Source organism: Cucumis melo, chromosome 2 (assembly GCF_025177605.1).
Source record: "Cucumis melo cultivar AY chromosome 2, USDA_Cmelo_AY_1.0, whole genome shotgun sequence".
Lineage (NCBI taxonomy): Eukaryota > Viridiplantae > Streptophyta > Magnoliopsida > Cucurbitales > Cucurbitaceae > Cucumis > Cucumis melo.
The window spans coordinates 12,598,363-12,622,419 of record NC_066858.1 but is presented as its reverse complement, the minus strand read 5'-3'; the positions used below and the strand labels follow the sequence as shown (position 1 = coordinate 12,622,419).

Here is a 24,057-nt window from a genome sequence, read left to right as displayed (position 1 = left end):
TTTGTGTGAATACTTAACCATAGAAATAGCATTTTGTGCAGGGCATTATAAATCTTTTGAGTTGTATTTTGTGCAGGGCAATATGTAAGGATATTTTTTGTTACTTGACTTTTTATGTATGAGTCATGAACCATAGGATTTGAAATATACTTTCTTCATATAAGTGGGATGATTTTATATTTTGATGTTGGGAATGGAATATTGATATTTAAAAAAGTTTATTATAGATAAACTATGTGAAAATCGTACTTTATCAAAGCTTTTATCTAAATGTATGATTAAACGTTTATAAACAATAAATACTTGCTATAAAAAGTTTTTTATAGCTCTAACCAAACGCGATCATAAATAATATGCATACAACAAATGCTATTAAAAAGATGTCTTTATAGCTGTTCTAAAATGCTATCAAAATGTACACTTTTCATAGCTTTCACAACACACTATAAAAACATTTTCATAGCTTCAAGAAAACACTATCATAAATGATACAAATACAAAATCGCTATTACAAAGTTGTTTTCATAACCTACATAAAAAGCTATAAAAATGCACACTTTTTATAGCTTTGGAAAAACGCTATTAAAAATTCAGACTTTTAATAATGTGGGCTGACACGACTTTTTGTTAAACGCTATAAAATGTCTATGATAGCATTTTTCGTTGGCTATCGTAGACCTTTTTTCCTGTAGTGATAGTTTCCTGGTCTATGACAAAATGGGACATAACGCCGACAGGAAAATACCAGCTCTTTCCATACAACTTAAATGCGAAAGCAAGCATCTGGTTGGTATTTGTGAAGAAGAAGCTCACGCCTACTCACCATGATACCACCATCTCTATGGAAAGGATAATGTTAGTCTACTACATAATGGAGAAGCTTTTGGTGCACATAAGCAAGAGAATAAGCGAGCATATCATAGTTTGGGTTAAGCATCCTCATGGAGCGAGACACTTCCCGAACTTAATTGAGACATTGAGCTTAAATGCATGCTCGACGTTAGAAAAGCTTCCTCAAGTAGAAGTGAAGGATGAGGTTTAGACTGCCACAACCATTCACCGTAAATTTCTGTCCACAAGAACAACGCAAAGTGAAAACGCCTCAAAATCAAATAAGGTGGTAAATCAGAGGCTGAAAAATTGGACGGTGAAGATGAAGACGAGAAAGAAGAAGAAGAAATTCCATTGAAACGCAAACGGTAAAGCGAGGAGGCCTCAAGATAAAGAAGAATGAAATCCTCTGAGGCCATGGAATCTAAGGAAACTTTGTCGCCTGTGTCTACAAAGAGTCCTAAGAAGAAAAACCCATTGCCTGATAAATCCAAATCCTCCAAGGCCACTAGCACTAAAACTCCTACCAAGTCCAAAACGCCACCACCTCCCAAGAAATCCAAGTCGTTAACCTCAATCCAACAAATCTAAAATACCTCTCCCTTTTCCAAGTAAGAGCCTAATGAAAATCTTGCCATTATTGTACAAAATATGGAAGGAACCTTAATTTAAGACAAGAGGAAAATCCTCTATCCCTTATCGCCGACCCAACCAACCAAAGTAAACCTTTGAGCTTAGAAAAATCCAATCAGAATATCTTCCAAGACCCCATCTCAGACCTTACCTCATTTATTGATGATGTGTTTAATGAAAAGCAAAAAGATAGGGCGGGAAGCCTAGTTCTATCCCCTGAAAGAAAAGAAGTTATAGAGGAGGAAGTTAATGGCCAACTCAAAAGAAAAAAAAATAAACCTTGAGGTAGATGGCGAGACGCGCCTCCCCTCTCCTCAAAGTCAGCTCCAGAAGTCTCTACGCGAGCAGAGAAAAGGAAAGAGGCAATAAGGGAAGGTGAAAAAGAAGTTGATGAGGATTATTTCTTTAAATTCATTGATAATTTTATATGCAAACTTGTGAATAATGGAATTGAAGATAAAATCTAGTGCTAGAAAAAACTTGCAAGAAATGCATCTGCAAAGTCAAAGACAATTGAACGATCTAAAACTAAGAATAGACAATGCAAACGAAAATACTGAGGCACAATTAAATCAACATAAGGGGAAATGACAAAACTCAAAACACAAAATCAGGAGGTAATAAAATGAGGCAATAAAGGAAAAGAACGAACCGCTGACTGGTTTGGTAAAGGAGATGGCCACGAGGTGCGACAGGTAATTCGTCGCATTATTAAGATATCAGCAGCTTCTGTTTTGTCGCACCATTCTAGAGCCTCAAGTTCCACAAAACATAGAAAGACCCTTGATGCGTTTTGTCTAATGGTTAAAGCTACGAGAAATCAACAACCTCCACCGCCACAACCTTAAAAGGGGATTATTCTGTACTTTTGTTTATGTCTTCTTTTGTGAATTTCCAATTTTCGTTATGTAAATTATATTTCCTTGTATTTATAATATTTTCAATACAAGTACATACTTTGACACAATTATTATGTGTTTAGCTTTGCTTGTCGCAAGTTTCACTTACCGCCTTTTAGTATTTTAGTATTTCCTTGTGTTTCAATGACAACTTTAGTGAAATAAACCATGTGAAATAAAGTTTCACTTGTTATTTAGGTATTTAACTTGTTGAGGAAACTTAATTAGGAAACAGTTCTAGAGTTTATTAGGCGAGCAATGTTTACCTCAAACCTCTTTTGTAAGATTTTTATACGAATAATCTTATCATTCAACTTTTAGCAATGGAGGCATTGCTAACCTCTAAATTTGGGGGTGTGCGAGGTTCGAGCTAAAGCTTTTAAATTTTTTTGAAAATCCTATCAAGGTGTTTAAAAACAAGGCATTTTAACAAAAGTTAAAAGCAAAGCCAAAAAGTGTGAAATTTTAAAATTTTGTCATTCTTTTATTCAATTAAAAATAATAATTCCTATGTTGCCTCCTCTCGCTAAAAATAAGAAGCAAAGTTTCAAAAGTAAAAAGTAGAGAGTTGAGTAATAAGAGGTGATAAGAGTTATAGTTGAGGAGAGGAACAGACTTATAGAAAATGCCCTAAGATTTCCCACTCAAAGCCAAACACTCCAGTAAATAAATAAAAAGCATTCTTTGACCAAATAAAAGGATTCAAAACTCTTCAAGAACTTTATCCACTTCTGAGGACTTGTAGAAATACAAGTTATTATAACCTTTTAGAGAGAATAATCTGACCAAAATGTATAAGAAATGTGTCAAAGCGCATAGCTTATGATGTATATTCATAAATATTAAGAAAACTTTTACACAAACTTTCATACCTGTTTCACCTTGTTTTTAGTGTCTAAATGCATGATTAAGAACAAAAGATGAATCTAGCGAATTGCAAAGGAACTCACACGAATAATAGGTGAGAAGGCCAAATCAATAGCCAAGAAGAGGTTTGCTAGAAGACAAAAGTGGTAGGGATTCAGCGTATGTTCTATCACTACACACAAGAACAAAATTCTACATTTTAGTATTTTCATATTTCATTCATCCCAAATCTTATTATTTAAATGTGAAAATTAAAACTATTTATAATTTAATTTTATGTCCTTTAAACTATTATAATAAATTAAAACACATTATATTAAATAAACACACAATTCCTTGAACATTTAATTTTAAGACTTTTGGCTTGTCCAAATAACTTTTCAACTTCCAGTATTAGATCTCTTTCAACTTCTTCATTTGATTCAATTCTCATTTCTTGGTTTGTATCATAGGCTCTTAATTTTATGTTCAGATTACAGAGAAATTAGCTTTAAAAAATGTTCCTGTAGTGATAGTGAAGGAAAAATTCCATACATTATGGGGTTGTTTGACCCACGAAGTGAGGTAAAGTGGAGTGAGCTATAATAGCCCACTCCATGTTTGGCCCACGTATTATACAATAACCAAAGGATTAGGGTTATTTCTTCATAACCCTAATCCTTCACAGTTTCCGCGAACGATCATTTGGTTGCCTCTCCAATCTTGTACCCAAAATATTTTCCTTTTGGTCATCATTTGGTTGTAGTCGTTCACGGATCCGTTATTAGGGTTTGTGGACTTTTTTTTGGAGCTTGGTAGGGTTTTACGAGGATATGAGCATGGTTAAGGTTTGAAAAGATCATGGTAGGGATGAAGATTTCCCATCCCTTCGCGGTTTGTATCACTTCTCTTTTTTATTTTAGAAAAGCCGATGATGAGGTTCTTTATTTTCTCTGATTTGTTCGTGAAATTATGTGATTCTTTCCAGATCTTTCTCTACTCTATTTGCTGATCTTTCAATTGTTTCAAGAAACTTAAGATTGTTGGATTGAAACTTATTACTGATGATTTTATGGGTTTGTGTAATTTTTGTAACCCATTTTAGAAATTCCAAATGATTAGTTCTAAGTTGTGATAAATTCTCAAATTTCGAGTTTCGGCATAACCAGATTTCGTGGCTTTTTGCATTGTATTAGTTTCGAGTGGTTTGAATATCTACGAAGAGAAAATGGAAACCTATTTTTCACATTTTCTATTGTTTGTTCAATTAGCCATTTTCCTGCCTTCTGTTCATTTGCTTCCTTCTCTGTTTTTTTTTTACTAGGATACAAAGGACTATAAGTTAGTATTAGCATTAGTTTCGAGTGGTTTGAATATCTATGAAGAGAAAATGGAAATCTATTTTTCACATTTTCTATTGTTTATTCAATTAGTCATTTTCATGCCTTCTGTTCATTTGCTTCCTTCTCTATTTTGTTTTTCTTACTGGGATACGAAGGACTATAAGTCAGTATTAGCATTAGGCTTAAGTTTCAATAGCGGTTCAAATGGAGAGTCCCGTCTCCAGTGTTGAAGCCAATTCTTTTACGGTTAATGGATACTCAACCATGATTCCTGAAAATTGGGGGTTGCATCCTGTTCAAAGTTTAAATAAAGAGCATCCAAAACAACCCTAATGAATTGCCCCTTTAGAATTTAGTCTGACCATCCCTTTAGGCCAGTCCTTTCGCTTTATCCCAACCCTTTTCTGTAGAATTCATGAAGACAAAAAAACTAGGTAGTAGATACTCCTCTCAAGTCTCCTCCATCGTGGTGAGAACAAGGTTGAGGTTGAAAACCTATTTTTATAATGTTGGTACTGCTCACATTCCAACTTCCTTTAACAATTTATTATATGTGTTTGTATTTTTATACATTACCTAGCAGCAACTTCCTTTAACAAAGTCATAAATAAAGAGGCACATGATAAGTATTTTTCTGTAACCCTTGACCTGTTGTGTGAACTAGTTACCCTATGAATTAGGTTCATTACATCATTGTCATATCCCTTGTTTTTTGGATTAATATCTTGATTGATGTTAGGGTTAGGTTAAGACATATCCCTGTTTTCATGGATTTTTTTTATACTATTTTGATTCTCTGCAAAGTCATTATTGCACTCAAAAAATTTTCAACATCTTCCCATGTACTTGATGGTCAACATCTTTAAGATGTGTTATGTACTTTTTATTTGATAGTTTTGGGTCACATGGACTTTTTCACCCAACCATTATAAATGGTTTCAATTTAACTCAAGTATTATTCAACTTCATCCCATATCTGTTTTCTGATCATTCCTTGGTAGGCTTCTGTATTTTTCACTTATGTTTGCTCTCCAATTGTTTAGTATAAACATAATTATTTTTTCGTCATTCTCTGTTATGTATTTGGTCTTCATCCCTCTCTGTTTTCTTATCATTCCTTGCAATTGTTTGGCACTGATTAAGACTGGACCAATTCTTTTGTAGTTATGTTCTATATTTTCTATCTGTATGTCATGTTTGTATGCAAAACATATTCCTCTCTGTTTTGCATGTTTTATTTACACTTGATTCGTATCCAAAATGCTATTAATTATACAAGAAATTCAAGTTCAACTAATCTAATGAATTTCTTACCTCTGAGGCTTGTCCAGTTAAATTTTTTTTACCTTATATCTACTGTCCTACATGTATTCAAACTTTTTTTACCCTTCCTTTTTTTAACCTTAAACGGGTGTACATCTGGTTAAACAATAGTGGTATGTCATCCTTCCTTCTACTTTTGTAATATTGTAAATGTTTGTTTAATGAATTTCGTGGCTAACATTTGTCTGTGTGACGTTTTTTTAGGTTGAAGAGCAAGAGTTTGTTATTTGAGGTATTTATCAAGTGGATAGAGTTTCTTATAGTTGATAGGTTCGAAATTTGATAGTTGATAGGGATTTGCTGTTTGGTTTTTGTTTTCATGACAACCAATTGTGTGTTTTGGTGAAACGTTCATTGTCCTATATTTAAATATTATGTCTCAACATATATTTTATCATTAGATTATTATTTCAATTAAGAATATTGGATTGAATTTATAATAACAATACACTTTTCCTTAAAATAATAATAAGAACAATAACATAAAATTTAGGAAGTTCATACTCCCAAATAAAAAACTTGCTCCTACCTCTGTCTTGTAATCTACCTGTTATAAATGATTTCAAATTTTGTTTTCTAAATTTAATTAAAATTCAAATGTTTACTAACATCACTATGAAAAAATTGTGAGGAAATAAATTGAAATACTTACGAACATAACAATTAGATTCAAAATATCAATATACACACTAACGTTTTAATGAAAATTAACAAAATCTATCAAATTAAAAAATATATATAACAAAATCAAGTTTTTAAAAGTTTATTTTTTTCAGCTTAAAAAGTATTAAGTTGGCTTTTAAAAACAAAAGGCAAGCAAACTGTAGAGTATTTTTAAACTTAATTTTCAAAAATAAGAAAAAGAAAATATAAAACAAAGTTTTATCCTCTCACAATTTCATTTTCCCTACCGAAAGGTTTGAATTCTAAACTTGTACTATTTTGACTTCTAAATTATGTTAAATTGATACATGAACAAGAGAATGATTTATTATTATTATTATTAAAGAAGCCTAATTTTCTATTAACATTTGACCACTAAAAAGTGATACCTTATTTAAGTTGAAAATAAATTATTTTGAAAAAAATATTCCAATGGTTTTCAAACACTTCAAAAAATTTAGATAAAAAACTTTTTATTAAAAAATCAATAGATTACAGATATATTTTCTTAGGGAACTCAATCTTTTTTTTTTCAAAATTATTGTTTCTAATATTTACTTGAAAATATATTTTCCAATTTGGTTTAGATATTGTTTTTTTTTTCAAATATTTATTTTCCACTCTACCCTCCTAGGGAAATTTATAAGAATATATCAATTAGTTTCACATTTAAAATTATTAAATAAACTATTTTACTTCTATTTTTCAGCATATCTAATTTTTCTTTCCTATTTGTTAACATCAAATTGTTTGGTGTCTTGCTAAGTGGTACTAAATTTGGTGTATTAACTATAAACAAACAATATGAATTGTTCAGGTCATCAGTTCTCATCACATAATGGATCCACAAGAGTTAGTTACGATACTTACAGTGTTTACAACTTTCCAATGTCAGTTACTTCTGACACTAGAATTATTACTAAATGATCATAAGAGGATAAAACATACATCATTTGATAGTAGACATCGTATTAGACAATTAGCATATTTTCGACTAATCCATGAGTCAGATCTTTGTTGTCGTCAAAGTACATGAATGAATAGAAGGTGTTTTGCCATTTTATGCCATTTACTAAGGATGACTGTTGGATTAGTCGGAACAGAAGTTATAGATGTAGAGGAGATGGTTGCCATGTTCCTGCATATATTAGCTCATGACGTGAAGAATCGAATAATACAAAGGGAATTTGTACAGTCTTGTGAGATGTTTCTAGACATTTCAACCTTGTCTTGTTAGCAGTTTTGCAGTTACACGACGAGTAGTTGAAAAAACCTAAGCTAGTAACAAACTCGTCCACAGATCCGAGATAAAAATGGTTTGAGGTGAATACCAACTGTCTGAATGTTAGCTAGACCTACCAAACAATATGCGTTAGATGGCTATTTCATACAAATTTACGTTATCATACCGTATAATTGTCTTGGTGCGTTAGATGGCACATACATTAAGGTGAATGTCAGTGCAACCGATCGTCCAAGGTACAGAACACGGAAGGGTGAAGTTGCGACAAATGTACTTGGTGTTTGTGATACAAAAGGTGATTTCGTGTTTGTTTTATCTGGGTGGGAAGGATCGGCCGCTGATTCCAGAATTCTTAAAGATGCAATATCAAGACATAACAGACTGAAGCTTCCAAAGGGTAAATAGCTAGATGTTTTATCTCTTTGTAGTCTTTATATTCATAGGATGAGAATTCAAATAGTCGAGTTTTGAACAGGGTATTATTATTTATGTGATGTCGGGTACCTAAATGCTTAGCGTTTTTTGGCCTCATATAGGGGAGAAAGATATCATCTTTCAGAGTGGCGTGGAGGAGGTAATGCACCAACAACAGCTCGAGAGTTCTTCAACATGAAACATTCGTTGGCACGGAATGTCACCGAAAGAGCATTTTGGTTGTTAAAAGGTCGCTGGGCAATTTTAAGAGGAAAGTCATACTACCCAGTCAATGTCCAATGTCGAACAATCATGGCGTGTTGTCTGCTACACAATCTTATCAATAGAGAGATGACTAACAGTGAAATAATCGATGATTTGGATGAGGGTGATTCAACATACGCTACAACTGGAGGTGATGAGGTTAATTACATTAAGGCTTCAAACGAATGGAGTGAATGGAGGGATTAATTGGCTCATACAATGTTCAGTGATTGGGAGTTACGTGACCAGTAGTGCTTTAATACTCTTCTAATTATAGTCAACTCTTCAAATTATTTTGTCATTTGTTCTAAACTGCTAATATGTTGTGAAATGTATGCACTAGAAACACTCTTAATATATGTCATTCTTGTGATATTTACTAAATATGTAATTTCGATTGTCTACAATTAATTATGTTGAATACTAACATCTCTTGTTTCACTTTATTAAATGCTGCTAATATATACGATAGAATGGTAAGTTCGTCACGAGCACCGAAACACACATGGACTAAAGAGGAAGAAGCAAAACTTGTTGAGTGCTTGGTGGAATTGGTTTCAGCTGGGGGATGGAGGTTTGATAATGGGACATTTCGATTTGGGTACCTGGCCCAATTGCAACGAATGATGGTAGAGAAGTTGCCCGACACTAATATCCAAGGATCGCCGACAATAGATTGTCGTGTGAAATCTCTTTAAAAAACCTACCAAGCAATTGCAGAAATGAGGGGGCCATCATGTAGTGACTTTAGATGGAATGAAGAATTCCATTGCATCATCGCAGAACGAGATTTGTTTGATAGTTGGGTAAAGGTATTAATTTCATAATACAATTGTACATACTTTTTATAATCACAATCGTCAACTAATCTGTCTAAATTACGTTTCTACAGAGTCATCCTGCAGCCAAAGACCTTCTATACAAATCATTTCCATATTATGATGATTTGTCCTATGTCTTCGACAAAGATCAAAGATCGGGTAACAAAAGCGCGTTCAGAGACCTTTGCTGATATAGGATCTAATGTCCCAAACATGTTTAATGACGACGTTCCACTCGGTGATTCACATGATCAAGACATCCCGATGATGTATAGCCAAGGAGAGCATATGTCACCAGATGAGATCTTTGGAATACGTGCAGGTCAAGCAAGTGAGAGAAAAAAATGTTCAAGTGGAAGTAAGAGGAAACGAGGTAGTGAACATTCTGAAACAGTAGAGATGATGAGGAGTGCATTAGAATTTGGAAATGATCAATTAAAGGCAATTGCAAATTGGCTAAAAGAGAAGCGTGCAATAGAGGTCGAATTACATGCTGAAGTTGTGAAACAGCTACAAGATATCCTTGAAATACAAAGTTGAGATAGGCAAAGGTTATGCAAATCCTATTTCGTAGTGTGGAGGCTATTGAAGGATTCTAGTCGATTCCAACATAACTTAAATTGGAGTATTGCAATATTCTCTTGTAAAATTAGGGTTTGACCAATTAACTATTTTATGACTTTGTACTTTTATTTTATGAACTCATGTACTTGGTTTGTATTGATCTAAGTTTTAATTACAAGTGTTATGGAACTTTATATATTTATATTTCACTAAGAACATATTGTGGAGGAATTTAATTTTGTTGGATTAATCTCTTTGAAATTTGTCGACGATTTGTAAGGAAATTTCAAACACGAACACCTAAACAAATGAGAAAATTACATTAGGGAGATTATAGATAAATTTATTAAACGAACTGTAATTAACAAGATTGAATAAAATAATTTTGGAAAAAAATGTGTATTGCAAATAAGAATATTGAAAAAAACACTTTTAATATTCCCTAGATTATAATAATCTACACCCCAAACACAGATTATAATAACATAGACTATAATAATTTGCACCTCAAACACAGATTATAATAAATAGACTATAATAACCTGCACCCCAAACACAGATTATAATAACCCAGATTATTATAATCTGCACCCCAAAAACAGATTATAATAACCCAGACTATAATAATCTGCACCCCAAACACAGATTATAATAACCCACAAATTATAATAATCCACTCCACACCCCAAACACCCCTGAAGTTTCCAAAGTTAGTCAATTGAATAACTTTCAAGGAAAAACTCCAATTATAAACAAAATTAAACATTATCATTTGATGCATATAACCAAAACCCATCAAAACTCCATTCAAAACTTACCCAAGGTGGATCAAAACAGCTGAAAAAAAGTAGAATAAAGCTTGGCAGCTCGGCTAGAAGAAGAACTCGATTGGAAAAAGGAGACCCAAGGATGTTTCATAAGTTTGATGAGTCTTGAATAGTACACAGAGACATATAGGGATCAACATTCAAGATGCAACTTAAAGGGTCTATAGTATAGAGATAAGACTAGGTACCTTATTTTGGTAACGATATAGATACGACTCACTTTATATTTGATACAAACGCAATGATCTAATGCGTTCATGTAGGTGACATGCGAATGAGGATATCCTAGCAATGAGTTTGCATAAGACTTGACTATGAAATAGTAACCACTAAATGTAACTCCGTTAACTAGTTAGGTTTCTATTTCATTAGGATGACTTAGGTAACTTAGTCTTAATCCTGAGTGTATTATGAACTCTAGTTCGCAAGGGATTGTCCTTTGATTTGTATGGGTGAGAGTAGTCAGATTGTCAGCCCAATATGCTTATCATTTTGGGGACAAGACCGAGTGGAGAGTTGGGAACATAATCACACAAGATGGAATTCACTCCTTTCCGACTTTAGAGTAAGTAGATGAGTGGTTTAATTTCAAAAAGATATTAATGAGTTATTTAATTCCAAAAAGATAAAAGATCTTCATTTATTTTAGGAATCTTGTATCAATAGTTTTTTGAGATTATTTGTGAAGAAATATATTTATATACTACGGAACTTGTGGGGTTCGATATGGCTAATGACGTAGAAAGCAATTGCAGAAGATTAGTCGAGTTTATTATCGCCGAAGCTACAAGTAAAAAGAAGGTAGTGTGACTTATTATCTATAGTATCAACATGTTGATCTATGATGAACTCAATGACGAGCAATGTGAAAGATGAAGTAGTGATCAAGAGGTTACCTTAAACTTAGGGGGAGCATGAAGACATCATCGAGTAGATTCACTCATATGTTCAGCAAGAGCCTGAATACTTAAATTATTAAGTGTTTTAAGATAGTCATATATTTGAGTGGAAACCACTTGCTGTATGAATATATATTACTCATCTAAGTTGTGCGCAGCTCCATAGACGTAAGTGATATTTGCCGAACTGGGTTACCAAAGTTCATTATGTTATTTTCTTCTGCTATCCCTCTAGCTATTACAACAGTTAAATACTTTAGAATTAATTAAATGTTTATTTGATTATCTCACACCGTTTTGTAATTGGTATCATAGTCGATTGCTAATCCGTGGAGATAATTAGGGAAGGTCCTTTAATCTTCCGTCCTCCTATACTTGATGGCAAAAATTATTCACTAGAAACCCCCGCATGATCTCGTTTCTCAAAACTCTTGATGGAAGGGCTTAGAGAGCTGGATAGGAACCACCAATGATCACCGTAGATGGTAATTCAGTTCCTAAATCTAAAGTTGACTGGACTGATGCTGAAGAACAAGCCTCTCTAGAAAATTCTAGAGCCATTAATATTATCTTTAATGGTATTGATTTAAATGTGTTTAAATTAATTCTCTTGTAGCTCGGCCAAAGAAGCATGGAAAACATTGAAGGTTTCATATGATGGCACTACAAAAGTTAAAATATCCAGATTACAGTTGGTAACCTCAAAATTTAAAGCTTTAAAAATGTCCAAGGATGAGTCTGTAGCTGAATATAATGAGAGAGTTCTGGAAATAGCTAATGGATCATTCAACCTTGGAGAAAAGATTTCTGAATCCAAGATAGTGCGAAAAATGTTGCTTTCTCTGCCTGGAAAAATTGACATGAAGGTTACAGCTATAGAGGAAGCACATGACATTACTAAGCTAAAATTGGATGAATTGTTTGGGTCTCTTCTCACGTTTGAGATGACCATATCAAACAGAGAAAATAAAAAAGGTACAGGTGTTGCTTCTAAATCGGTATATGAAGAAGAGTCAACTGACAATAAATCACCAAGTGTAGCAAATGTAAATGAGTTTATAGCTCTTCTGACGAAACAGTTTTCTAAAGTGGTAAAGAAATTCAAAAATATGAATACAACTGGATCCAACTCTAGGAACTCAATTAACTTTAGAAGAAGAGATGATGAAGGTAGAATTTTCAAATGTAGGGAGTGTAGAGGATTAACCATTATCAGGCTGAATGTCCTACGTTTCTAAGAAAGCAAAAAGAAGAATTTTCGTGTTACATTGTCTGATGTAGACACCGATGATAGTGAGGAAAATGATGGTGGCACAAATGCATTCATAGTAAATATCACTGAGACTGACTCTGTGACTGAAGATGAAAGTGAAAATTCTAAAGAAGAGAGTGATAATGAGTTGTCTTTTAAACAGCTGAAAATTCAGTGGAAAAAGGATTCAAAAGTTAGAGCTATACAGAATGAAAAGATACAAGGCCTCTTGGATGAAAATGAACGACTACTGTCTATTATATCCTCACTGAAGCTAAAATTAAGGGAGATTCAAACTAAATATGATCAAACTATGTAATCTGTAAAAATGTTAAATTCAGGATCTGGAAATTTAGATTAAATACTGAGTTTAGGACAGTTCAGTTCCAACAGATATGGTCTTGGCATTGACTCATCTGAAAAGAACATTGGTTAGACATCTGGATAAAATTTGTTCCTGCTACAGTAAACATCAAGGCTGAATTACCTGTTAAAACAAAACTATTAGCACTTTTACAAAAATAAGTAACTGGGTATGTCATTACTATGGTAAGAAGGGTCATATCCAACCATTTTTTTATTTTTTGAAGATATGGATTTCGATTTCAAAAAGCTACACATAATTCACATAAGCACAGGCCAAATTCATCAAAAGGCAAGAGAAGTTATCAGGAATGGGAAGACAAGAACTCTGAAAATTGTAATATTGCCTTTACAACAATTCAAGCTTCAACTAATGTTTGGTATTTTGAAAGTAGATGTTCTAGACACATGACTGAAAACAGATCCTTCTTTTCTGAGTTAAAAGAGTGTGCATCTGGACATGTTACTTTTAGAGATGGCGCAAAAGGAAGAAGAATAGCAAAAGGTAATATTGAGAAATACAATCTACCATATCTAAATGATGTTTGATATGTTGAAGGGCTCAAGGAAAATCTAATTAGTGTCAGTCAACTTTGTGACCAAGGTTACATTGTAAATTTTAGGAAAGATAATTGTGTAGTGATTGATGCAAATAAAAGAATTCTTATACATAGCTGTAGACAAGCTGATAACTGCTATCATTAGATATCCAACAATTCTGATGTTTGCCACTCAATCAAAAAAGATCAAACTTGACTGTGGCACAGAAAACTGGGACATGCCAGCTTAAGGTGTATTGATAAAGCGGTAAAAAATGAGGCTGACATAGGAATTCAAAACATTGACTCAAAGAGCAAGTTCTTTTGTGGTGACTGTTAAGTTTGAAAGAAAATCAAAGCATCTCACAAAATTATGAATCAGTGTTACACGAACAGAGTTTTAGAATTATTGCATATGGATCTTATGGGTCCCATGGAAACTGAGAGCGTTAGAGTGAAGAAGTATGTGTTTATAGTTGTGGATGATTTCTCTCGCTTCATGTGGATAAGATTTCTCGAAAGAAATACTTGATACTGCCAAAGTTTGCATCAGTTTATGTTTGAGTTTACAGCATGAACAAAGGAAGAATATTGTTCGAATCGGGAGTGATCATGGAAAAGAATTTGAAAATGAAGAATTAAATAATTTCTGTGAAGCAGAAGGGATTCATCAGTAATACTCAGCTTCATTAACTCCACAGTAGAATGGTGTAGTATAGAGGAAATACAGAACCCTACAAGAGATTGCTCGAGTCATGATTCATGTTAAATCTTTGCCTTTGCATTTTTGGGCTGAAGCTGTTAATATTGCTTGTCATATTCACAACATAATTACTACTCGTTCTGGAACAACTGTCACTTTGTATGAGTTATGGAAGGGTAGGAAAACTAATGTTATGTATTTCCATGTCTTTGGTAGTACTTGCTACATTCTTGCTGACAGAGAGTACCATAGAAAATGGGATGCTAAATTAGAAGAGGGAATTTTTCTTGGTTATTCTCAAAATAGACGGGCTTACAAAGTATTCAATAATAGAACCACAGTGGTTATGGAGACTATCAATGTGGTTGTAAATGACTATGAGCAGACATACAAACGAATAGATGATGATGATGAAGTAGCACCTAAAGTTACCATGGTACTTGAAGTAGCTGCTGCTGATGCTCCTATAGCTGATACAAGTGTAAATAGCTTTAAAGATGGCTCAAAATCAACTCAGAAGGAAGTACATCAAAGGAGAGTGAACTTATTCCATTTTCACATATCTGAAAATATCATCCGTCAGTTCTATAATTGAAAATCCTTCAGCTGGGTTTACCATCAAAAAGAAGGACAAGGTTGATTATACAAAGATGATTGCTGATATTTGCTATACTTCATCTATTGGACCTACATCTCCTAAATGAAGCTCTTAAAAATGAATTCTGGATAAATGTGATGCAAGAAGAATTACTGTAGTTCAAACGAAACAATGTGTGGACCTTGTTTCCTAAACCTGAGGGAGCAAATATTATAGGAACTAAGTGGATATTTAAAAATAAAACATATTAGAAGGGACATGTAACAAGAAACAAGGAACGATTGGTGGCTTAAGGTTACTCGCAGGTCGAAGGAGTAGATTTTGATGAAACCTTTGCACTTGTAGCTAGACTTGAAGCTATATGCTTGTTACTTAGCATATCATGCATTCGAAAGTTCAAACTGTATCAGATGGATGTCAAGAGTGCCTTTCGTAATGGGTATTTGAACGAAGAAGTTTATGTAGCTCAACCTAAGGGTTTTTATTGATTCTGTGTATCTGCAACATGTATATAAACTAAATAAAGCTCTATATGGTTTAAAGCAAGCACCGCAAATTTATGTAGATGATATTATATTAAGAGGTTTTCCTAACAAACTTGTTAAAAAATTTATTGATATCATGTAATCAGAATTCGATATGAGTATGGTTGGTGAGCTATCTTATTTTTTGGGTCTTCGGATCAAGTAAAAAAAAAAAAGAGGGCATCTTTATTACTCAAGAGAAATATGCCAAAAATTTAGTTAAGAAATTTGGTCTTGAAAAATCCTAGCAAAAGAGGACTCCAGCTGCTACACATGTTAAAATCACTAAGGAAATTACTGGGGAGTCTGTAGATCATAAATTATAGATATGCATGATAGGGAGTCTACTTTATTTAATAGCTAGCAGATCTGATATTGCTTATGTTGTTGGTATATGCTCGGTTTCAATATGATCCTCGTGTTTCACATTTAGCTGCAGTCAAAACAATAATCAAATATGTTCATGAAACAAGTGAATTTAGAGTTCTATATTCTTATGATACAAATTTCATTCTTGTTGGATATTATGATGCCAATTGGGCTGGATGCTCAGATGATAGGAAAAGCACCTTTAGAGGATGCTTCTTTCTAGGAAATAATCTAATCTCCTGGTTTAGTAAAAAATAGAATTGTACGTCACTTTCTTTAGTAGAGATAGAATACATTGCAGTAGGAAGTGGGTATACTCAACTTATGTGGATGAAGCAAATGTTATAGGAATATGATATTCAACAGAGTATTATGAAACTTTATTGTGATCATTTGAGTGCTATTGATATCTCCAAAAATCCAATTCAGCACAGCAAGACAAAGCATATTGACATAAGGCATCATTTTATCAGGGAGCTTATAGAAGAAAAAAAAAACACTATGCTTAAACCACTAGATGTAAATTCTTTTGAGCTTTTGAGGTCTGGTTTAGGAGTATGTAGAATTTAAGTTTATTATTTGTTTTCGAAAAGGTGAAGAAAAGTAATTATGGTCACTATTAATAGGCACGTCAGCACCGAAATAGGCTTTAATAATGGGCACATCGTTTTTAAGTGGGAAGTTTTTTGTATTTTAAGACTCCAGAGCTTCAAAGAAGATTATTCATCTTTAGAAATACAACGGACACATTCTTGAAGTCTTGACTATTGCTATCCTTTCAAAATCGAAAATGGTGAATACTCAAAAAGGGAACTATCAAGCTCATTCGTCCAAAGCAGTTGATGAAGCTCCTGATTCTCAAACCAACATGCATGGTGTGTGAATGAGGGGTCGTCGTTTCAAAAGAATTCTCATTCAAAGACCTTATCGACTACCATCGAAAAAGTCTCAGGTGAATATTTCTGAAAGTTCTCTTGTTTCTGTGCATGGTGAGCATATTACTGATAATGCTACTGAGGATGTTGAAATTGCACCAGGTGTATTTAAGTCTCTTATTTCTGAGATGAATTCGGATGAGCGAGAAGATGTTCCCCTAGCCAAGTTGTTGAAGAATGGGTTATTTTCAAATGTTGAGCCTTTGTAGCTGATGTTCCTATAAACTTTACTCATTCTGACGAAAGCTCATCTTCTGTAGACGTTTTTGTTCCAACGTAGGGGTCATCCTTCTTCTATAAGTGAAGAAGTTGGTCAATCTGGGCATTCTCCACTAGTTAGGTCTTCTGTTTAGTTTGGTTCTTCAGCTGACGATCAACATTCAGTTTCGTACCCTGATCCTATAGGTGATTTTACTAATAATTTGGGTGAGAACATTGTTGATCCTGCTAATGAGAATCCTGATGCGAATGTTGATGCTCATGTTGAACCTACTAATAATTGTGCACCCGACAATGTTGAACCAAATATGGATGTTCCTCAAAAAGAGACTCAACAGTCTCTAGGTGAATCAAGATCAAAGGAAAAGAAATTTCAACAAAATAGGCGAAACATCACTACAAAAATTGGAAGGAAGAAGATTCTACCGAATATTCCATCTGTTCCCATTGATAGAATTTCGTTTCAACTCGAAGAGAGAGTGCAAAGATGGAAATATGTAGTATAGAGGCGTATTGTATTTGATAAGCACCATTCTTGTTTAAGTGAGATGGACCTAATTGTTAAGGTAGGACTGTCCAAAACAATTTCAAATGTTGGGTCATTCTATCCTTAGCTGATCAAGGAATTTATTATCAACTTGCTTACTGATTTCAACAATCTAAATAGTCTTGATTATCAAATAGTGCACATTCGAGGTTTGAAGTTCAAAATTTCTTCTACTATAATTAATGGGTTCTTGGGTAACACTGTGGAATCTAACTCTACTCCTTCACATCCATCTAATGAAGTCTTAGCTTTTGTACTATCTGGAGGAACGTTATTTGTTTGGCCTGTGAATGGAATTCCAACTGTGTCTATTAGTGTAAAATATGCCATTCTTCATAAAATTGGCATTGCTAACTGGTCTCCCTTTTCACATGCTTCCAGTGTTTCTGTTGCTTTAGGAACTTTTCTTTATCAAATATGCAATGATGAGATTGTGGATGCTGGACTTTTTATATACAATTAGCTTCTAAGACATGTGAAAACATTTGAAGTCAAAATTCCTATATGTTTGCCCCGTTTTTCTCGAGTTTACTGATACATTTAAATGATGAGGTTCTAACTCCAATTGATGCTCCTGGGCCTGACCCGAAGAATTTGTCCTTAAGTTATAGATTTTTTTAGGGAAGTCATGTTCTTGACATAGAACATGATATGGGACCTTCGAGGAACCCCTATATGTTTGACATAGAAGATGTAGATGAGAGTGCTGAAGGGTTTTTTGTTCATCAAGACTTAGCCTCCAGAATTATAAATACACTTACAGCTGAGTCTCGAGCTCTCTCTACATCTATAAACTTGCTCACTGATTGGCATTTGGAGATTGATTCGCTTGTCCATCATTTTAAGATACTAATTCCCTCCTCTAGCACTGGTGCTCAAAAGCAGGAGTAGTATTTCTTTTCTGTTCAAAAGGGGAGAAGTAGAGCTAGAGGAGTAGTTGTAGTTGGTTGTTGTTTTTGTTAGTGCTAAAGCTATGCAGTTTTGATGTTGTTTTAAAGTTTCTTTTTGAAGTTTTTTTTTTTAAGATTGTAAGGGGATCATACGAGGTTATATAATCGTATGATGTTTATTGTTTTTTTTTTCTTTTTTTGCTTCTGTTGTGATGGATACGAATTAGAGAAATGAAATATTGATCTTCAGTATTGTATGGCTAATCTGTTGATGAATGTGTTGATCTGATGTGCTGTTATGAGGTTGAATATGGCTATTTGATGATCGTTGCACCATGAGAAGTCACTAAGAAGCGTTGACTTGAACTTGAAAAAAAAAATGTCCTCTTTTTTGACAAAAGGGGGAGTTTGTTGGGATTTTGTCAAAAAGATTTTATGAGATTATCTTTTATTAATGAGTTATTTAATTCCAAAAAGATAAATGATCTTTCTTTATTTTAAATAAATCAATATCTTTTTGAGATTATTCTTGAAGAAATATATTTATATACTACAGAAATTGTAAGGTTTGGTACGGCTAATAACGCAGAAAGCAATTACAGAAGATGAGTCGAATTTACTGTCACCGAAGCTACAAGCAAAAAGAAGGTAGTGCGACTTATTATCTATGGTATCAACATGTTGAACTGTGATGAACTCAATGAGGAGTAATGTGAAAGATGAAGTAGTGATCAATAGGTCACCTTAAACTCAAAGGGAGCATGAAGACATCATCGAGTAAATTCACTCATATGTTCAAGAGGAGCTTGAATACATAAGTTATTAAGTATTATAAGATAGTCATATATTTGAGTAAAAACCACTTGTTGTATGAATGTATATTTACTATTGTGAATCTAAATAATATTAATCATCTGAGTTATGCGCAGCTTTCCAGAGATAGGTGATATTTGCCGAACTAAGTTACCAAAGTTTTATGTGTTATTTTCTTCTGTTGTCCCTCTAGCTCTTTCAACAGTTAAATACTTTAGAATTAACTAAAGGTTTATTTGATTATTTCACACCGTTTTTCAATATATAATAATATATAATTATATTATTATTATTAATATTATCTTTCTCCCTTTTCTTTTCTCTTTTACAAAATCAATTTTTCTCTTTCTTACCAAAATCAAATAACACAACACCCAACCAAATAAAATCTTAATAACTTAGGATAAAAATGTTGAGAAATTACCTCAAAATTTTGGGGGCGTTACATTGCCTCTAACCTCATTTTTATGCTCGAACCAAGCAAATCAAATTAGATGTTCATTTTGTTAGAGATCATGTTCTCAGCAAATGTTTGGTAGTTTGATATGTTTCTACGATGGAATACACTACAAGAAATTTGGCCTTTAATGTCGGTTTAAAACCGACATTAAAGGCCTTTAATGTCGCTTGGCGACCGACATCTTTGCGAGCGTTATTAAAGGGCTTTAATGTCGGTTGGGCTTCAATGTCGGTTTATAACCGACATTAAAGACATCTTTAATGTCGGTTATAAACCGACATTAAAGCCCTTCAATGTCGGTTATAAACCGACATCTTTGAAGGTGTTATTGAAGGCCTTTAATGTCGGTTCATCTTTAATGTCGGTGGATAACCGACATTAAATATGTCGTTAATGTCACTTATGATACATCTTTAATGTCGTTTTTCCACGACATTAAAGATGTCTTTAATTTTTTTTAACCGACATTAAAGCTGTCTTTAATGTTGTTTTTTCAAATTTATTTTTATTAAATCCTTGCATTATTGTCCATTTTGTATGATACCAAATAGTTAAAATGAAATCTTTTACTTGTACATATACAAAATGAAATCTTAATAATGTGACATTTATATACAACTTGGATCCAAACACAGAAATTATGAAGCTTAATTATTACACTGATCATCCTTTGGAAAAAAAGAAAGAAAGAAAGAAAAAGAATATATTGAGAGAGCAATAACTAAAACTGCAACTAATAGCAAAGTAGAACGCTTCACAAATGACCAACTTCAAGATCTTGTCACAAAGATGAGGGTCTGGCTAATTGTACTCACTTGCAACCATTTCTTCTATTGCAGTCATTTGTTTAGTGATAACTCCCTGTAAAAGACATTAAGATGGTTGAATTGATAAGTAACAATGTTATGACCTAGTTGCTAGTAGAAATATCAAAATATCAAAATATCAGAACAAACAATCTCTCTTCTCATTAACATCTCGTCGATGTGGACCTGCCATTTCTCAAAACAACCCCATATAAATGGTCACAACAAAACAAGGAATCTTTTCATGAACATGTAAAGCATAAAAGAAAACATATTGTTACGATAATAATAGGAAGAGTTGTCCTATTGCAATAGTTGAAAGCACATGATGATTGGATCGTTAATAATTAACATTGTAGAAACTAACTTTGTGATCAGACTCAAAGAGTCAAAAAAGTGATCCGTCTCTTATATTACCTTTTTGATCTTTGATACTTTACTTTCAAATCTGATCTATATTAGATAAGTTAGCCAGTAGTCTTTTCAACATTTGAGACAAGTTCTTGTTTTGTATGCAAGGCATCAAAGGGGTCATCACAAGATTGAAACTATTGACACCAACTAGACAACATTCACATGTGTGATGTGCCTGGATCATCATGTGTGGCAAGTGAAATAATATTCTAAAAAGACCTCAACCATCAGGAGTTTAGTGATAACTATGCAAAGGAACCAATGAAAAACAATGGAGATGCAAGAACCTTCATTTGATAAAGTTTTTTGGGGAAAAATTACCTTCCGACAAAATGGACAACTATATCCGTTGATGACAATCCATGAATTTACATGGTAATAAAAAGAAAGATTGAAGTTAGTCTATGTCAATCATAGTAAGTTCACAACACATGAAAATTTCAACAAAAAAGATGAAGTCAGTCTAGGCTTTGGAACACAAATACTAGACTTCACTGTGCAACCTCATAGTACAGAGCAAGCAATGTACCTCTCAAACTCATATATCTCAATAGGCTTCTCTGGGCGAGGTCCTAACTTTGAAGTCTCTTTGACCTTGAATCCTATCATTCAACCATAATAACAATGAAAATCCACAAAATTAACTTGTCAACATGCATCTAATTAATGAAAAACAACTCTTTTCATTTAATTATTGAAACTCAAACAGTTCATCCTAAGACCAAGTCAGTAAACACTCAGTCACAAATTGCAGGCAAAGACATTAGATTTAAGTTTTTCGTTTCTAGAATGTCAGTTCAAAAGGTTCTACTCCATGATCACAGACTCGGCTCTTGGTTATAAAAATTGACCTATTAGAAAATCAGTGTCAAACATGTTCAAATAGATAGTAAAAAAAAAAATTGGCAATGGTCAAAAAGTATAATGTATTGTTAAATAAAACATTCAATTTTAGGGGTAATAAACTAAAAATGCGCCAACTATCCTAAAGATAGTAAACATAAAATTAAAATGTTGACAGATTTAACAAAAACTACTTATAATTTAGCATTCAAACATTGATACTAATGTGGAAAGAATGAACAAAACAGGAGCTATTATAGATGCACTCACAAGTATGATCAAGGTTGTCAAGCCACGAAGCAAGTACAGAGAATGGAAGGTTCTGATTTAGAAGCAATGTACAAGATCACCTACATATCTGGCACAAGTAGGAATAAGTATTGGAAAATCCTCAAGGTTTTCATTCAGACCATTGTTAGTATTGTTCTTGGAGATCCTACCATGATTCTTGCCTCTTCGCTCCTTGATTTCTTGCAAGACCAGCATTCTATCAAAATCAATAATAATAGCTCTAAAATTTTGTGAGTACCATTCCTCCACCGTAGTTCGCATTAGAGAAACCTGAAAAGTTATCAGTTTTCTTGTTTAGTATGAATGAAGAGAAACATAAACAAACTATTTCCAGCCAGCATGGAGACAGGTATGAAAAACTTTAACAAATCTGATCATAAAGAATAGTGGATGATAACTTACTGTCCTAAATTGAACAAGAGAGACAAATAGTTAATTTGAGATATTACAATGTCAAAAGTCAATGAAATAAATTGCCAAGAAACAAACAAAACAGAGCCTCATATAAGAATCACCTATTTATTATGTTCATATATATTCCTTCCGTGAAAATTTGAGGGTATTGTATCTTTGGATCCAAAGTTCACCATATCCACTGCTCCTACACTTAGAACTAATGGGATCCTCTTCTCTATAATGGCATCAAAGCGGGTACTGTCACAAGCCATGACACCTCCAATTAAGTAGTCTGCGACCTCTGTGGTGGTGATGTCCAAGACTCCCTATGCGATACAGAAAGGAAACGTTCAACCATAAAAAATTAAGATAGAAAATAAAGAAACCTGTTAATGATCAAGTTATCTCCAATTGGGGGGATAGGATGGGATTACTGACCCTCATGGTTTTTTTTCATTCACTGATAAGACAGAAAATATTTTTTGAGAGAGTACAGGTAACATGTTCGAGTTGAAATGATTTAGAAAACAACAAACTTATTTCTTTCACAAAAAATATATTTATCTTTTCAATAATACATAAAACAATTCAACAAGTCAACATGCATTATGAAGCATGTATAAATCCTGTATAAATCCTATTTGGCAGTGAACTTACAGATTTTATCATGAAGCTACTTAAAATAAAATAATTCTCTTCATAAAAGCACCTGTATAAATCCCTCTTTGACCAGAGATTCCATTGCCTTCCCCCCAACCCCAGTAGCATGAAAAACAAGGATTTTGTATCCTTCTGTAAGCAATATTTCTTTAACAGCATTGACACAGGGAGTCGTAACCCCAAACATTGTTAAACCCACTGTTGTTTTCCATTGGAATCACAAGAATCTTTCAACGTCTCAACGCAAAGGATATCAGAGACGTCCCTCCACTGCCTCCAAGTCCTATAACTCCAGCAATAATCCCATCCTCCTTGGCTTTACTAAGATAAGATTCAAGTGCTTTACTCATTATCGAAATTGCTTTTCCTCGATCATCGGGAAGATCATTTCCAGTGAGATTATAGCAAGAGAGAACTTCCTCCCTCGACACGAAGAAAAAATCATCCAAACTGTCGATCCCAATCTGATGACTTGTAGAAACATCAACAATCGTAACTTCAACCTGTCATTTCCGTAACCACACACAGCGAATACAAACAAAACGAAGAGAATCATTAATCAACAACGAAGATCCTGTTTACAGCCAGATAAAGTGAGAATGATACAAATTTGAAGATCGAATTAACATCGTTTAGCTATAGCTCCGATAGTTTAAACAATCAAAGTTAAAACCACAATTCCAACCAAATCCACAGAAAACAAGAAGACAATGCATACAAAATTTTTTTACATAAAGTTGAAGAGGAAAGAGGTTGGAAAGAAAAGTTGAAGAAGTGAAACCTTGAAAGAAGAAGCAAGAAATCTTCAAATCTTCAAATAGTAAATCTTTGAAGTGTTGATGGAAAAAAGAATCTACGATGATAG

At 33.5% G+C, this 24,057-nt stretch overlaps 1 long non-coding RNA gene across 6 annotated transcripts in view; it reads right to left on the bottom strand.

The window, feature by feature from the left end:
* Positions 1-23,676, bottom strand: part of LOC107992317 (uncharacterized) — a 39,401-nt gene extending 15,725 nt beyond the window's left edge. The window contains exons 1-7 of one of the 6 annotated variants that reach the window (XR_007819045.1): positions 23,242-23,676; positions 22,652-22,858; positions 22,286-22,406; positions 22,116-22,203; positions 21,532-21,604; positions 21,324-21,342; positions 20,369-20,643 (exon numbers count right to left, since the gene is read on the bottom strand). This is a non-coding gene — a long non-coding RNA (uncharacterized LOC107992317). Of the gene's footprint in view, positions 1-20,368; positions 20,644-21,323; positions 21,343-21,531; positions 21,605-22,115; positions 22,204-22,285; positions 22,407-22,651; positions 22,859-23,241 lie in introns of those variants that run through there. The other 5 variants (XR_007819046.1, XR_007819042.1, XR_007819047.1 and 2 more) reach the window with 5 other exon arrangements.
* Between the last annotated feature and the right edge of the window lie 381 nt (positions 23,677-24,057).